This window comes from Gastrolobium bilobum, unplaced genomic scaffold (assembly GCF_033153095.1).
Source record: "Gastrolobium bilobum isolate Gb01-03AN ecotype WA unplaced genomic scaffold, APGP_CSIRO_Gbil_v1 utg36875, whole genome shotgun sequence".
Taxonomy (NCBI): domain Eukaryota; kingdom Viridiplantae; phylum Streptophyta; class Magnoliopsida; order Fabales; family Fabaceae; genus Gastrolobium; species Gastrolobium bilobum.
The window spans coordinates 112,280-130,359 of record NW_026895557.1 but is presented as its reverse complement, the minus strand read 5'-3'; the positions used below and the strand labels follow the sequence as shown (position 1 = coordinate 130,359).

Below are 18,080 nucleotides of genomic sequence, written 5' to 3'. Positions count from 1 at the left end.
AAAGAGTGAAGCACAGGAGGTTTCCATATCAAAATTTAGGATGGTGATTTCCGTTGCATTGAGAGGTTATCCAGCCAAAAATATACTGCCAAAAAGTAGGAATAAAAAAAGAAATAAAGGATGAGAATAGATGAGGAGTGCAGATTGTGTTTAAGCACCCTAGGAATACTATGAAATTATATGCAGGGCAATGCAAAGTTTATATCAATCCTTTCCCTCCCAGCTACTGTAATGGTCAATGATGGGCCCTTGAGCCTATTTAAAAAGGTATACCAGAGGAGAAGGAAAGCACAATTGCTTGGGTAAAATAGTAACATGACAGTAACAGAGGATGAAAAGGGGAAGTTTGTTATTGGGGAAGCCACGTGGAGTGCTATGAATGGAGTAGTGGGGGGAAAGCATGGGAGGCGTTCCACGAATCGAGAGACAATATAAGGTAGTTATACTCTAATGATGGGTGTGAAGAAAATATTCCAAGTGGGGGAAAGTGGCAGCCATTGGGTTCTTTGGGCAATTTCCAGAAGATGGGTAGCCAGTAGTTCTTTGGTAGTAGTGTAATAATGTGATATGAGTCTTGAGTTGTATTTGCTCTGTTTTCCTTAATGAGTTGATGTAATCAGTATGGAGTCACTCTCCAGATAATATTGAGTTAATAATATAATAGTCTTTTTCTGCGATCGTTCCTTTGGGGTACCAACAGTCAAACACCTCTATATCTGCTTGACCCCATCATAGGTTTCTCATAAATCTGCCACAATAGCAGTAAGGAAGCAACACGCTGATTTCTGTCCCTAAATTTTCTTTTTAGCTTCTCATGCTTTACTATGTTTCCATTAAAAGCTTCCCATAAACATTTTCGTGCAAAATTAACAATTTCTACACTAGTTATGGAGCTAAAGAGCAGAAGAAAATCTAGAGACGGTAAAAAGTGAAGCTAACCTGCACTGGTGTAAATGCAAGACTTGAGGTCAAACCAGATGTAGCGCCACTGCTACCATATTGTTTTTCCTTGAATCTGACAAATGAAAATAGTCCCTCAAAATTGTCATTGTGATGTGATCAATTAGATAAATAGTATAACTGAGACAGGAACGAAGATTCAGCATGTTGTAAAACAATCGTATAAGAAGAACATAATAAGATATGTAGAACTAAAGGCAACAACAAGGAATTACTTCTTAGCAACTTTTGCAGCAAGTTTGTGTTGGTAGTAATTTTTCAAAAGAAAGAGTTATCGTTCTCAGGGAACGATTTGTTTAGTTTTCTTTTTTAATTCCTATTTCTAATTTCTTGAATTTAAGTAATCAATCTTTTAAAACTAAGAAAAGACTAAATGAAGCAAGGTATTTATCAGACTTGTATTAAACAAAATTAACAGAAATATCTAATCACAAATTCAGTAATGATAAGGTACTGGAATTCTTGAATCATCGATTTTTCAAAGAAATACGCATTCCTACGTTTTACAACTGATACGGCACTTTAATCTCAGAATTTGAACTACTATGGCTATTTTAGCTGAAACTTCTCAATTCCAGATTTTAATCTTTAGAAGGGTCTTTTCCCAAAGTCTTCTAAATCTTCAAAAATTATATCAAATACCTCATTGGGTTATCCCTAACCTCAAGGGTTCAATTAGCAAAAGAACATTACCTGATTTCCCAATCACAATTATGCAAAAAATATTCCAAGATCCATTCCCATGGTTTTCTTGAACTTTAAATCAGAATTTTGCTAATCCAATGAAACTAAAGCACACATTACAATATTCAGAAAAATAAAGAATCACCCAATCATCTTGAATCCCATAAAAAGAATTTAGAAGATCATGCTATCAATGAATGAAACTAAAAATTATGAAATTGAAAATAACACGCATTACCAACTTAGAAAGAAAACAGTTTAGGAACAAACCAGTATTCCAGAATTACAATGGTCAGAAAAATAGAAAAACTTAGACTAGGGAAATGTAGACGTAGAGCTTGCATGTAGCTGAGTATTGGATCCCTCCAAGAACGGAGTTTCACGCTTGCTCTTGATGTGAGAACTTTGAAGAACAGAACGAACACTTAAGAAAAATTCAAGAATCTAAGAGCGAAGTCTGAAAACTAAAAACAAACGAAAAGTTCTCTCTCTATGGCCCTAATGACTCAGACTCCTATTTAACTAAAAACTAAAGTGCTGCCTCAAAATGCATTGTTGTCCATCCATGCCTATTCTCATCCCACGATCCAGATTTGTTCTTTGCTTTTATCAACTTGGTCACGTGCTTCTTTTTTAACATCTGCAAGCATTGGGTAATGAAATTTATTAGTAAAATTACATTGACTTCCTTTCTTTTACCTTTTTCCAAATTGGGCCATATTGTTTTTCTTTTTGGCCCAAATACCTGCATATCACACTTCATCTAGCCCAAATAAATCAGAATTTAACCCATTAAAATATACATGATTCAAAGCTAACAAAATACCCCAAACTTATCATTTGCTTGCCCTCAAGCAATCAAGAAAACATACATTCAAAAATAGATTGCTACTTAAAAATCACAAAGTCACACAGCAACACAGTCAATTTTAATAACTCAGTTAAATTTATCAATCATCTATGCAAAACATTACACTTCTTAAAGCATTGACCAGACTTAATATTAACCAATTCCTACATCAAATTAATCATTCAACTCCAGTCAATCAACAATTATATAAGCATTCAATCAAAAATTCATGCACACTCAAATAGTTGCAACCCTTAATTTAGACTGATTTAATTGACATTCCACTGAATTCCTTTCCAGGTATATTTAATCAATCACACTCTCTCCTTTTTTATAACAATAAGGAAGTTCACTCATTATCATCATGCATGAATGCTTCCAACCTACACTACCATTTAGAAACTTGAAGTCCAATATGCTACCTCCATCAAAGGGTCTTTAAGGCTTGTAATGAGGCAGGGCTAGGATCTTTGTTTTTCTAGTCACTTGGCTAATTAAGCTAACCCTTAGTGTCTAACTAATCCTCATTATCTCTTTATGATTTTTGCCTAAACAAGACAAAGGGAAATTACTGACTCTCTCTTCCTTTTTTATAACTTCCTTCTCTTTTTTTACTTTTGCCTCTTTCCCTTTTTTTTACTTCAGCAAGCTCAGAGATCTCTTTTATTCAACCTTTTTTCTTCTTTTTCTTTTTTTTAAAGAGAGAACTCTTCTTTATAACATCACTTGCTCCCCTTTTTCTTCGAAATTTTTTATTTACTTCCTGATCCTCTTTTCTTTTTCTCTCTGTTCTTTTTTTTTTTTACACAACCAATTTCCCTTTGCCTCATTTAGCTTACTGTATTTCTAAACTAACGAGAATTAGTTAAATACTAAGATAGCTATATAGGTTGGACAAGGAATTTGGCTCATAATATTAGGGTACATAATCAGAAAAGAAAGGTTCCAGGCTCAAATATAAGGACCAAGGGATATAATTAAAGGGTGAGGCTTTTGGCTCTAGGCTACATATTCAGAAACAATGCCCTAATCACACAAAAATAGCATATTAGTCATCCAAACAGAGTGCAGTATTCAAAACACCAATACACAATGACCACTCACAAAGGAATAGAGTGTTTAGGTTCAAATACCTCACATGGGTTGTTAATCCAGTGGTTTATCAGTGAATCAGCTAATCAGGGATCGCAAAAAAAATTTATGGCATGTAATTTGATTTTCAGCATATATAAATACTGATCAACTAAGTTAGATCCCTAATTGATTAGGAATTAATTTAATCAAATCTGACTATACTTAAGCAATGATAATATTAAACATATCAGGTTATAAATATTTCAAAGTTACCACTCAGGTACTCCAGCAAATCATCAGAGTGAATTTTTATCATCATTTTTTTAGCACCAATCAGCAAAAAATTGGTAACAGCAATTAATCACCCCAAACTTAAAATTAAGCTGGGTCCTCACAGCAACAAAACAGGGAACAAAGAACACAACATGTATACTCCGTATACCCCACCCCAAACTTAAAAGGCAGTTGTTGTTAAACTTAGAGAAATTGGGATAAAACCTTATGTTCTCCTTTGGAGAACTCTCATTTAAATAGTATGATATAATTACACAATCATAACTATACAATCATAACCTACAGCTAGCTAATTAATTAAGGATATAATTACACAATCATAACCTACAGCTGGCTAATTAATTAAGGATATAATTACAAATCATAACCTACAGCTGGCTAATTAATTAAGGATATAATTACAAATCTGCACAAATAATGCCAAATATTCTGTTCATCAATTCTATTGACATCCCCCCTCAAATTGATGCTGGTGAATCTACAAGCATCAATTTGCTGACGAGGAAATTATGTCGTTGATGTGTCAAAGACTTGGTGAGGATGTCAGCTAGTTGAACAGATGTTGAGACATGAGGTAGAGTGATAATTCTACGGTCATAAGCTTCCCTGATTGAATGACAATCGACCTCTATGTGCTTTGTTCTTTCATGGTATACAGGATTTGCTGCAATCTGTATGGCACTTGTATTATCAGCATACAACGGAGTTGGTGTTGCTTGTGAATAACCAAGTTCTAAAAGAAGGCCCCGTAACCAAATAATCTCAGAGCATGCTACAGACATGGACCGATATTCTGCTTCAGTGGAGGATTTAGAGACAGATTCTTGTTTCTTGCATTTCCAGGAGATAGGAGCATCTCCTAAAAACATACACCAGCCAGTAGTAGACTTCCTTGTGTCGGGACATCCAGCCCAATCAGCATCGCTGTATGCTTGAAGTTGTATTGTTGCATTTGTCGGAAGGAAGATACTGTTAGAATATTAGATATGATATGATTAGATATGATTGGATTCTGTCTTATCCGTAAATATTCTGACTGTATTAGGATTAGGTTTGGGCCTTACACTTAAGCCCATTAGAGTCTCTATATATTGTAACTCCCTGACACAGATCAATACATAACTTGGTACCAGAGCTATTTCGTTCTGGGAACCCTCGCTTCCGCTTAGAAATCTTGTTCTTCACTTTAAAACCAAAGCCCACTGCTTAGGAGTCATCTTTTCTTTGTCGTGCGTCCTTCCGGCAAGACATCAAGGACTGTAAGTCCTCTCCAGGCATCTTTTGCACGTGTCCACATCCCCAAACAGTCACCGGAGCAACCATCAGCCACCGTCAGCCACTGTTCAGGCTGCCAGAGTACTTTTCCGGCGAGTTTTCAGTCTGGAACGAACGCGAACAGCACCCTCTCCTCCCGGCGACCTGATCTGTGGAAGTCCGGCCACCATCGAAGTTGTCACGCGCTCTCACGCGCCTCCAGTCTTCTCTGCGCGTGGGCTTCACGCGCCACCTTCTGCCGGCGCGTGAGCACTATTCCGGCGGCTTTTTCCGTCCGGTCTTGGACAGAGAAGCTCGTCTTCTCCTCCTCTTTCTGGATCTGTGTTGGTTCTTTGTGGGTCTGACTTTTTGTGCGCACCTCTTCTTGATTGGTGATCAGGTTCGTTTCTCTTTATTCGGTTTATATCTTTGTGATTTAATACTATGGCAGCAAACCCTCCAATTCATTCGGAGCTCAAGTCTCCATCTCCTCCTGTGAGAAATTCTCCCAATATCATCTCTACCAATATTGGGTCCATTACCTCTTCAAAATTGAAGGGATCTGTTAATTACAAGAACTGGGCCACCTCTGTTCGAGTTTGGTTCTTTGGACAAGGATATGGGAACCATCTCACGACTAAGTCTACTGATGTCCCTAAGGAGGACAAGTCTGATTGGGAAAAGATTGACAACCAGCTTTTGAGTATCCTCTGGCAATCCATTGATCCGATCGTCTTGGATATCTTTTATTCCTTTCAAACTTGCACTGAAGTATGGGAGGAAGCAAAAAACCTCTACACTAATGATGTTCAGCAACTCTATTTCATCATCTCCCAGTTTATGGAATTGAGCAAATCATCCGACATTCAGATGGAGACATATATTGGCAAGAGTCGCTCTTTGATGCAGGCATATTTGGATATGCTGCCTTACCCTACTGATGCTACTGCATATCGGAAACAGGTGGAACGTCTCTTTATGGTTGCCACACTTTCTGGCCTTCCCGAAGAATATGATAATGTCCGTGATACTATCTTGACTAGTGGAGAGCCTGATCTATCCATGACGTATCAGCGTCTTCTGAATTTGAATAAGAAATCTGCTCCTGCATCGTCTTCTGCTGTTGATTCTACTGCTCTAGTTTCCCATACTGATTTTCGCGGGAATATTGGAGGTGGACGTGGTCGTGGTAGAGGCCCAGAAGGCCGTGGCCGAGGAGGCCGAGGAGGTCCAGTCGGACGTGGTCAGCGACCTCGTTGTCATTACTGTCAGCAACTTGGTCATTATGAGGAACGCTGCTACACAAAGTATCCTCACATGCGACCTTCTTTTGCTGCTAATATAGCTCAATCGGATACTGCTTCAAATGGTACAGTCTCTCTCTCCTCTGAAGAATATGTAGCATTCCAGGCCCTTCTCAGGAAGTCCTCTCCTCAATCTCAGGCCTCCGCTTCAGAAACTGGTAATCCTGTTGCTTGTGTTTCTCATTCAGCATCACTTGGTCCTTGGATATTTGACTCAGGTGCTACTGATCACCTCTGTGGTAATAAGGAACTCTTTTCTTCCCTTACATATTCTGAAAATTTACCCTCTTTTACTCTTGCTGATGGAACTAAGGCCCCCGTTCATGGGATTGGACAAATCTGTCCAACCTCCTCATTGACCTTGACATCTGTCTATTGCATTCCTCACATCCCTTATAACTTAATATCTGTTAGTAAATTGATCAGTTCTCTTAATTGTATTGTCACATTCTCAAACCAATCTGTTTCTGTGCAGGACCCGGGTACGGGGAAAATGATTGGAGTGGGCCGTGAGTCACGGGGTCTGTTCTACCTTGATGTGCCGAGTCCTTCAGTTGCTTGTTCTCTCACAGAATCTCCACAACTCATCCACAGTCGTCTTGGGCATCCTAGTCTTGCGAAATTGCAGAAGATGGTTCCTCTTTTATCCGGTCTTCAAACTTTAGATTGTCAGTCATGTCAGCAAGGAAAGCACATCCGCTCCTCCTTTGCTAATCGTGTCAATAAGCGAGCTGATGCTCCTTTTTCAATTATTCATTCAGATGTTTGGGGTCCTAGTCGAAGTGTGTCTGTTTTAGGGTTTCGGTATTTTGTTACCTTTATTGATGATTTCTCCCGTCGTACTTGGATTTATTTAATGAAAAACCGTTCTGAGTTGTTTTCTATTTATCAAAGGTTTTCTGCTGAAATTCATACTCAATTTGGTGCTTCTATTCGTATTTTACGTAGTGATATGCTAAGGAATATGTTTCTGTTGACTTTTCTCATTTCTTAGCCACACAGGGTACTTTACACCAAACCACTTGTCCTCACACTCCACAACAAAATGGAGTAGCTGAACGTAAGAATAGACATCTCATTGAGATTGCCAGGACTCTTCTTATTCACATGCATGTTCCTCTTCACTTCTGGGCTGATGCAGTCTTGCTTCTTGCTTTCTCATCAACCGCATGCCTTCATCTGTGCTTAATAATGATATTCCTCATAACTTATTGTTTCTGGATGTTCCTCTCTTTCCTCTATCCCCACATGTTTTTGGTTGTACCTGTTTTGTTCATGATCTCACTCCTGGTAAGGATAAGTTAACATCCAAAGCCTTTAAATGCATTTTTCTGGGTTATTCTCGTCTTCAAAAGGGTTATCGTTGTTACTCTCCTGATCTCAAGCGTTACTTAGTTTCCGCTGATGTCACCTTTCTTGATCAACAACCCTTTAATTCTATCCCATCTCCATTGTCACAGGTTGATCATGTTCTTCCTGTTCCTTTTCTTGACTTGTCTTTGCCAGATGCAGGTGCTTCTACTCCAGATAAGCAATCACCTATTGCTCCAGTACCTGAGAACCGTCCACTTCTCACTTATCAGCGTCGTAACACAGTACCTCCAGTCGACTCGACCCCTGCTGACTCATTGCCCCCTGCAGTTGATTTTTCCCCTCCGGATCCTTCACCAGAGGCTCTTCCCATTGCTCAAAGAAAAGGTACACGTACTACTCGTAACCCTTATCCTCTTTATACCTTCTTGAGCTATGATCGTCTTTCTCCTCCTCATTTCACCTTTGTTTCTAGTCTTTCTTCTGTTTCTATTCCTAAGAGCACAGGTGAAGCACTTTGCCATCCAGGATGGCGCCAAGCGATGCTTGATGAGATGACCGCACTTCATACCAATGGCACTTGGGACCTTGTTTCTGCTCCTGCAGATAAGTCTATAGTTGGTTGTCGCTGGGTGTTTACTGTGAAAGTTGGACCTGATGGCCATGTTGATCGTCTCAAGGCACGCCTAGTTGCCAAGGGTTTTACTCAAATATTTGGTCTTGATTATAGCGATACATTCTCTCCAGTCGCTAAGATGGCGTCCGTCCTCCTATTTCTTGCCCTTGCTGTTGTTCGTCACTGGCCACTCCTTCAACTTGACATCAAAAATGCCTTTCTTCATGGTGATTTACAAGAAGAAGTTTACATGGAGCAACCACCTGGTTTTGTTGCTCAGGGGGAGTCTGGGAAGGTATGTCGTCTTCGAAAATCCTTATATGGTCTCAAGCAGTCTCCTCGAGCATGGTTCAGTCGCTTTAGTTCTGCTGTATAGGCGTTTGGCCTAATTCGCAGTAAAGTTGACCATTCTGTATTCTATAGGATTACATCTCCTAACAAGTGCATCTATTTGTTAGTCTATGTTGATGACATCATCATCACCGGAAGTGATCAAGACGAAATCCGTCAGTTAAAACAACATTTATTCAGTGCATTTCAAACAAAGGACCTTGGGAAGCTGCGTTACTTCTTGGGAATTGAGGTGGCGCAATCTAGACAGGGCATTTCTATCTGTCAAAGGAAGTATGCCTTGGATATCCTAGAAGAGACTAGTATGTTGGGGTGTAAACCAGTTGATACACCCATGGATCCTAATGTTAAGTTAATGCCCAGACAAGGGGAGCCGTTATATGATCCTGGACGTTATCGAAGGCTGATTGGGAAGCTCAATTATCTTACTGTGACTAGGCCAGATATTTCTTTCGCTGTCAGTACGGCTAGTCAGTTCCTTGATTCCCCTTGTGATTCACATTGGGATGCTGCTGTGAGGATCCTCCGATACATCAAAGGAGCACCAGGAAAAGGTTTGTTGTATTCGGATCAGGGAAATACAGAAATTTGTGGTTACTCAGATGCCGATTGGGCAGGATCACCCTCGGACAGACGCTCTACTTCTGGTTATTGTGTCTTCTTCGGAGGAAACTTAATCTCATGGAAAAGCAAGAAACAACCTGTTGTTTCCCGATCTAGTGCAGAAGCTGAGTATCGTGCAATGGCAAATACTACCTGTGAGTTGATCTGGTTAAAGCAGTTGATTCAGGAGCTTCATCTTTGTGAACAGAAACAACCCATGACACTCATCTGTGATAATCAAGCTGCGCTACATATATCCTCTAATCCTGTTTTTCATGAGAGGACCAAACATATAGAGATTGATTGTCACTTCATTCGGGAAAAGATTCAGTCAGGAGAAATCAAGACAGCTTTTGTCAACTCGTCTAATCAACTAGCAGATGTTTTCACTAAAGCTCTTAGAGGTCCTCGGGTTGAATACATTTGTAACAAGCTTAGTGCTCATAATATATACGCACCAGCTTGAGGGGGAGTGTTAGAATATTAGATATGATTGGATTCTGTCTTATCCGTAAATATTCTGACTGTATTCTGACTGTATTAGGATTAGGTTTGGGCCTTACACTTAAGCCCATTAGGGTCTCTATATATTGTAACTCCCTGACACAGATCAATACATAACGTATTCTTTTACATTTAACTGATACCACGGCTGGGAGTGGCCAACAAATATTTAATGATTCGTTGTACTGCTGTAAGATGCAAGTGTCTAGGATTTTGCATGAATTTGCTGACTGTGTGGACAGCAAAAGAGATATTAGGTCTTGTGATGGTGAGGTAGATGAGACTTCCTACCAACTTTCGATATAAAGTTGGGTCTTGTAGAAGGTCACCTTCATCCCGTCTTAACTTTACATTAACTTCCATGGGAGTGTCAACCATAGTTGCAGTGGTGAAACCAGCTAGCTGAATTAGATCCTGAGTATATTTGTGCTGAGTGACAAAGATGCCTTTTTGTTGGAATTGTACTTCTAATCCCAAGAAATAAGTGAGCTGTCCAAGATCTTTCATGTGGAAAGTTGTATGCATCAATTGTTTGATTGTAGTGATAGCCTCTTGATCTGAGCCGGTGACGATAATGTCATCCACATAAACAAGGAGAATCACAATTCCTTTGGAGGTCCTTTGTAGAAAAAGAGATGGATCATAGCTACTTTGGATGAAGGAAAAACCAAGTAATGTTGTGCTAAACTTTTCAAACCACACTCTTGGTGACTGTTTTAATCCATACAAAGAACGTTTTAGCTTACAAAAAGTATTAGGTAATAGTGAGGGCATACCCGTAGGAAGTTTGATGTAAACTTCTTCTTTGAGGTCACCATGAAGGAAGGCATTTTTGACATCTAGCTGGTGAATTGGCCAAGATTCAGATGCAGCAATGGCAATAATAGTCCGCACAGTAGTCATCTTGGCCACCGGCGCATAGGTCTCTTCATAGTCTAGGCCATATTCTTGCTTATTTCCAAGAACAACCAATCTAGCCTTGTATCGATCGATGGATCCATCTGAACGCAACTTTATAGTGAATACAAATTTACTGCCAAGAGGTTTAACCGATGAAGGACATGGAACAATGTCCCATGTTTGATTTTCCTCTAGTGCAAGAAGTTCAGTCTCTATAGCATCCTGCCAACATTTATGCTCCATTGCCTGTTTATATGAAGAAGGAATAAGAATAGATGCTAAAGTTGCTGTCAAAGATAAAGATTCAGAAACACCATACTTTTCTGGTGGTTTACGAATGCGAGTACTGCGACGTAAAGGGGCAAGTTCTAGTGCATGCACTGGATCAGCAGCCAGAGAATGATCAGAAGGGGGCCTTGAAGGGATTGAAGTCTGAATTGGTGGAACAGTCGGACGTCTTTGGTAGACAATGACAGGAGGACGAGCTTGGTCTTCTGCAAAACTGTTAGGAAACAATGGCAAGACAGATTTGGATGTAGAAGATTGAGTGTCTTGGTTAATAGCAAAAAAATATGTATCTTCTTGAAAGATGACATTTCTAGAAACCCGAATCCTATGTAAGTGAGGATCATAGCATAAAAAACCTTTTTGATGGGCTGAGTAACCAAGAAAAGCACATTTAACAGATTGAGTTGTGAGTTTGGTGCGTTCTGGTGGCTGAAGATGAACATAACAGACACAACCAAAGGTGCGAAGAGTTGAATAATTGGGTTGCTTACCAAATAACCTTAAGAAAGGGGAATCATTGTGCAAGACTGGAGAATGCAGCCGATTAATAAGGTGGACAGCAGTTGAGAGAGCTTCACACCAAAAACGGGAGGGTACTAAAGAGTCCAACATTAAGGTACGGACAACATCAAGAAGATGACGGTTTTTTCTTTCAGCTATCCCATTTTGTTGGGGTGTGGAAGGACACGACCTTTGAGATAATATACCATTTTTCTGCAAGAACTCTTGAAACAAATGAGATGTGTATTCCCCCCCATTGTCAGAACGCAGAGTTTTAATTTTTGATGCAAACTGAGTTTGAACATAGGAATGAAAAAATTGGAATGCAGAGAAAGCTTCAGCTTTAGATCGCAAAAAATAGACCCATGTGAAACGACTATAGTCATCAATAAAAGTGATAAAATATTTGTAATGTGCATGAGATATTACAGGTGTGATGCCCCATAAATCACTGTGAATTATGTCAAAAGGCTGATTTACATTTGATTGATGAACTGGAAATGGTAGAATTTTACTTTTACCAAGTTTACAAGAATTGCAATCAAATTGAACAGCACTAAAAGATGGGAAATGTTTATTGCCAAGAACTCCAGATTTCATTAAGGCATGAAGTACATTCGAATTTGGGTGACCAAGACGCTTATGCCATAATTGAAAATTAACAGTTGCAGAATTACAAGAAATAAAAGGCTGAAAAGAACATGGTGACAACAATGAATAAAGAGGAAAAAGACGTCCAACTTTAGGCCCCTTCGCGATCACCTTCCCTGAGTGTTGATCCTGCACATGACAACCAGACTTTGAGAATTCAACTTTGCAATCACTGTCAACTAATTGACCAACTAAAATAAGGTTACTGGTGAGATCAGGGGAAACATAAACATTGGTAAGAGATGAAGAAATATCACCAATTGCTGTGATAGGTAAATTGTTTCCATCCGCAGTGTGTATTTGTAAATTACCAGAGTAATTTGTAACATTGGTAAGAGAAGCAACATTGTTGGTCATATGATTGGATGCGCCAGAGTCAAAGTACCAAGGAGAGCTGGATAAAGAAACTTTACCTGAAAGACCCAAAGCAGAAAATGCAGAAACAATCATTTGTTGAACCATTTCAGGGGTTAAAGTTGGCACAGAAACAGGCGGATTCTGATCCACAGAAACAGGAGTAGTAGAAGAGCTAACAGTGGCAGTGAAAGCTGTTGCATTTCTCCGAGGTGGTCTGATTTGACATTCTTTGATGATGTGACCTTCTTTTTTGTAGTAATTACAGAACTTTTTAGGACAGTTTGAAGCAAAATGTCCATGGCCTTTGCAGCAGAAACATTGGACAGTACTTATGTCTCGACCTCGTGGTTTGGCTTGTACTGCATACGCTACAGGAAGGGAGGCAGATTTCTGGTGTTCCATGTTTGTCTGAGTAAGGAGACGTTGTTCTTCACGAAGCAATTCATTTAGACATTCATCCAAGGAGGGAACAGGAGCCCTGTTCATTAGGTTGGTGCGAATGCCCTCAAAAGTAGATCTCAATTTCATAAGAAATTGATCTCGTTTTGTGGTGTCATGAACATTTTGGACTGCAGTTTGTCCTTCAGTCGACAAATCTTTATAGACAATGTCAGTATATTCAGCCCAAAGATTCATGAAATGAGAATAGAATTCAGAAATTGAGAGACTATCCTGTTGAAAAAGAGAAATTTCATGTTCAAGCTGGAACCTGCGAGCAGTGTTTGTTTGGTTATAAATTTTCTTCAAATAGTCCCACATCTTTGCTGCCGTTGTGAAGGGTCTGAGATTGAGGACAATACTAGGCTCAACAGAGCCTATGATCCAAGTCATTACCTGTGCATCTTTGGCCTCCCATTGGGCATGTGCCGCTTGGTGCGTAGTTTTGTCAGGAGCATAATTAGTTCTGTCAACATGACCCCAAAGCTCCTTGCCTTTGACAAAGATCTGGAACTGAAATGCCCAGGTGGAGTAGTTCTTTCCATTAAGACGAACAAAAAGAACATCATATTTTTCAGTAGACAGTACGCGCAAAAGACTAGAACTTGGGAACTCAGAGACTGTGAGCACAGCGAAAAATTTAGTAACGAAACCTAGACTGATACCATGTTAAACTTAGAGAAATTGGGATAAAACCTTATGTTCTCCTTTGGAGAATTCTCATTTAAATAGTATGATATAATTACACAATCATAACCTACAGCTAGCTAATTAATTAAGGATATAATTACACAATCATAACCTACAGCTGGCTAATTAATTAAGGATATAATTACAAATCATAACCTACAGCTGGCTAATTAATTAAGGATATAATTACAAATCTGCACAAATAATGCCAAATATTCTGCTCATCAATTCTATTGACAGTTGTGTCCTCACAACAAATGGCAGTAATCATTTAACAACAGAGAACACAACATTGAAGACACTAATATACATGTTGGGGAGGATAAACAACTATAGACATATGTAGAAAAGATAAAACCTGGGAGACCATTAATATGGTGCTCCTAAATGTGTGTGGCTGAGGTGTTTCACATGTCTACCTGTCTTTGTAGCCATAATTGCAACTGAAAGCGATAACCAGAGAATGAGAGAAAGGAAGATTATATGTGAATAAGGGGGAAAAAAATTATTAACAGGTAAATGTCCAAGTGATAGGACAAAGTGCAACAACAGAGCACACTCAATTGGTTTTCGAATGGGCAATAGAAGAAGAGTATGAGCGAGACTATCAGTGGAGACCCAAAGATGGTTTACAATATATTCATTACTAGTGAAATCCAAAGCCGATCAAGCTATATATATTTTTTTTTTTTTGAAAAGAAAATAAAATATAAAATAAAACCTGACTTCCTTGCTCAGCAGTGTGGGTGCAGCTTACCGGCGTGGAACCAGGTGGTTCTTAGAACTGATGACACATCCAAGGCTTAGTGTGATGGAAGGCTTTGTGGGTCACAATGAAGAGGGGTTGTCGGTCGAGATGGTCAAGCTTGGGTTTTCAGTCTTGATACCCTTTTCTTTTTTTCTTGGGTATAGCAGTTGAAGTCAGAACTTGTAGGTGGAGTCATCTCACACAGTGCAGTCCTAGTCTCAAGCTATTTGGTACCATTGGAGATACAACAAATGACTGTTAACATAGTTTGGAGCAATCTTAGAATATTAAAATTCCTGGTACAACATAATATTGCTGGTTTCTGGTACTTGTGTTGAGCACAACAGATTGGGAAAAAGAAGAAGATGGGGATAAGACCATTGTTAGATTCAAAAAGTGTTATGCATCTATAATGTACAGGTACGTACAAGTTGGGCTTGAAAATAAATTGGCCCATTGTCATAATATACATATAGGCCATATCCTACCTTCTTCTTCTTTTTTAAAACATCACATCCCATTATATAAAATCTCTAAGTGTATTCTGAAGGTGTGTGTAAAATTTATATGCATCCAAACAAAAATGGTGAGGAGCTATAAAATTGTACCCATAACATTGAATTTTTTTTTTTTTTACACTTTTTTTTCTAATTCCTCTTTACAACTAAACTCTTAGTGCACACTATTCGTTCCTCACTAAGTTGCATAAAATCTGATTGGGCTCATTAACACAATATAAAAGAAATTCAAGGTAACCCAAATTTAATCTCAATATGAACTAACCAACTTATCCAAGTTACTCCAGTACCTGGGTATCAACTAGCTCAATCAGGCGAAAATTTAAGCTCTCCTCCACGAGCCTTAGTTATATATCCACAAGTCATATGCTCAAAATGTGCACCTAGTACACAATGGTTTTCCACTCAAATTGGTCCTTTGTCCAACCTCAGTTGCTAACAAGCAACAGGCTAACACTCAAAGTACCACCTAGTATTACTCTATCTCTGTGCTACCCCAAACTTAAGAGGTATGTCCATATTCCCTATTTTCACTCAACCCTTCAAAGTTGCTTTATTGTATTAGACTCATCAGATGGTCCATTTCAACACTTTCAGTCAACACTTTTTATCAGCTCAAGTTTCGTTTTTTTTTTTTTTTAACATACAAGGACAGCAACAACACTTGGTTGTAAAAGAAGACAAAAGAACTCCTACGTATTATCTAAAAAAAAAATTCAAAATTCAATAGTAACAAGCTAAAACCTATGTAGAAAATTAAAACTAAACACATTAGCAGTTACTAATACTAAACTAACCTAAGCTCTAATAGCAACAAGTACACTAACTAACTAATCAACTAAACTCTTCTTCTAATTTCATCCAGCATCCAATAAAGAAATAAAAGTCTTCTCTTTATTCACATGCCTTGTCCAGTAATGCTTCAGCCATCTAACTTTACGTGGAAATAATTTGATTCTTATCTTGAAAATTAGAACAATCTGCCCTGTGTCCAACCAATTGATTATCTTCTTTTGAATTATGTCCTTTATGAGTGGATTGACTAAATTGGTCTCTATATGATTGAAGCTGCCTTCTCCTAAGTTGATATTTTCACTATTTAAAAACATATGATCATCAACCAAATGATCCAAATCAGAAACACTAAAGCAATCATTAGAATCTTCATCGATGAAATTCATGGCTCTTAAAATATTGAAAGTTATCTTTTCCTCATTAACTCCCATGGTTAGTTCTCTTGTTTTAAAATCAATTATAGCATTTTCTATAGTTAAGAATGGCCTATTCAATATAATAGGCACATCCTTGTTAGCTTCAAAATCAACTATTATGAAATTTGTAGGAAAAATAAACCTATAAATTTTCACTGATTTGTTCTCTGATTTTCCATCATGGTGTGCAAGTGACCTATCTACTAATGCACTTGAAATTAAAGAAGAACCTGGATTTTCCAGTTTGGGTGGAAAATTGTTGGAGAGACAGTGCTCCTGCTCTTGGAGTCTTTGAGGAGAAGGGATCTGTCTTGCCTTTGATATAGGTTGAGAAGCTTTACTATTCTGCACTAACTTGTCTGATTCATTTGATTTCAATGCTGCCCTTAATGGTTCAGCAGTAGTTTCTTTCTCATCATCTTTGTCTTGAGGTGAGGATTGAGTGGTTGATGGTTGGGATGTAATAGTGTTATCCACTTGCTGCCCTACTTTCTCAATCAATTTCTTCAAGGTAGATGGGCTTACAACTGGATCCGACTGATCCACCTCTCTCTCATTCCTCAAGTGGAGGGCTTTGCACACTTCTTTTCCATCCCTCTTAGGTATTTTTGTGTCACTTAGTAGTGTTCCCAAAGGTCTACTACTAAGGGCAGAGGCAATTTGCCCCATTTGTATCTCAAGGCTCTTCAAGATAGCTCCATGACTTTTAAGCATAGCTTCATGGTTTTGTAGCATTTGATTCATCCACTGCTCATTTGGAGGTTGAGCTTCTGCAACAGGTTGTTCTAGCTGTTCAGCAAAAGGAGGCTGCACAAAATAAGGTTCATCCAGTTCAAATGATTCCTGCCATCTATGATAAGGCTGCTGGTATTGGTAATTTTGGCCTTGATTTTGAGCAAAATTACATCCTTGGTTCTGCCATCCTTGCTGATCAAATTGGTTGTGGTTGTTGTAATTGTAATTGAAGCCTCCCACATAAAGAACAGATGTTGGGTTGCTGGGGCATTCTTCAAAGGCATGAGCACCATAGCAAAGTAAGCATATAGGTGCTATAGCAACTATTGGAGTAGGTGCTGGTTGCTTGGATTCTTCCATAACCTTGGCCAAATCTTTCACTATGTTATGCAAAGCTACGAGTTGAGCTGCCAATGCCATTGTGATTCCCTTGTAGAGTGTTTAATAACCAGACTTTTTTTTTTTTTTTAGATTTGGCAGAATGCAAAGTGTATCAATCTGTTTTCACAGTCAAGAATTATTCATCTGCAAAATCTCAAAGAAAATGTAAGTTCAAGAAAAATTAAAAATGAAAATGAAAGAAAACCAATTCAAGAACTAAAAGACAGAATTTTCAAAAAGAAACTAACTCAAACACCGTTCCCCGGCAACGGCGCCATTTTGTTGGTAGTAATTTTTCAAAAGAAAGAGTTATTGTTCCCAGGGAACGATTTGTTTAGTTTTCTTTTTTAATTCCTATTTCTAATTTCTTGAATTTAAGTAATCAATCTTTTAAAACTAAGAAAAGACTAAATGAAGCAAGGTATTTATCAAACTTGTATTAAACAAAATTAACAGAAATATCTAATCACAAATTCAGTAATGATAAGGTACTGGAATTCTTGAATCATGGATTTTTCAAAGAAATACGCATTCCTACGTTTTACAACTGATATGGCACTTTAATCTCAGAATTTGAACTACTATGGCTATTTTAGCTGAAACTTCTCAGTTCCAAATTTTAATCTTTAGAAGGGTCTTTTCCCAAAGTCTTCTAAATCTTCAAAAATTATATCAAATACCTCCTTGGGTTATCCCTAACCTCAAGGGTTCAATTAGCAAAAGAACATAACCTGATTTCCCAATCACAATTATGCAAAAAATATTCCAAGATCCATTCCCATGGTTTTCTTGAACTTTAAATCAGAATTTTGCTAATCCAATGAAACTAAAGCACACATTACAATATTCAGAAAAAT

The 18,080-nt window shown here is 38.3% G+C and overlaps 1 pseudogene; it reads right to left on the bottom strand.

Moving 5' to 3' along the window:
- Positions 1-18,080, bottom strand: part of LOC133316351 (U4/U6 small nuclear ribonucleoprotein Prp31 homolog) — a 46,941-nt pseudogene that overhangs the window by 7,572 nt on the left and 21,289 nt on the right.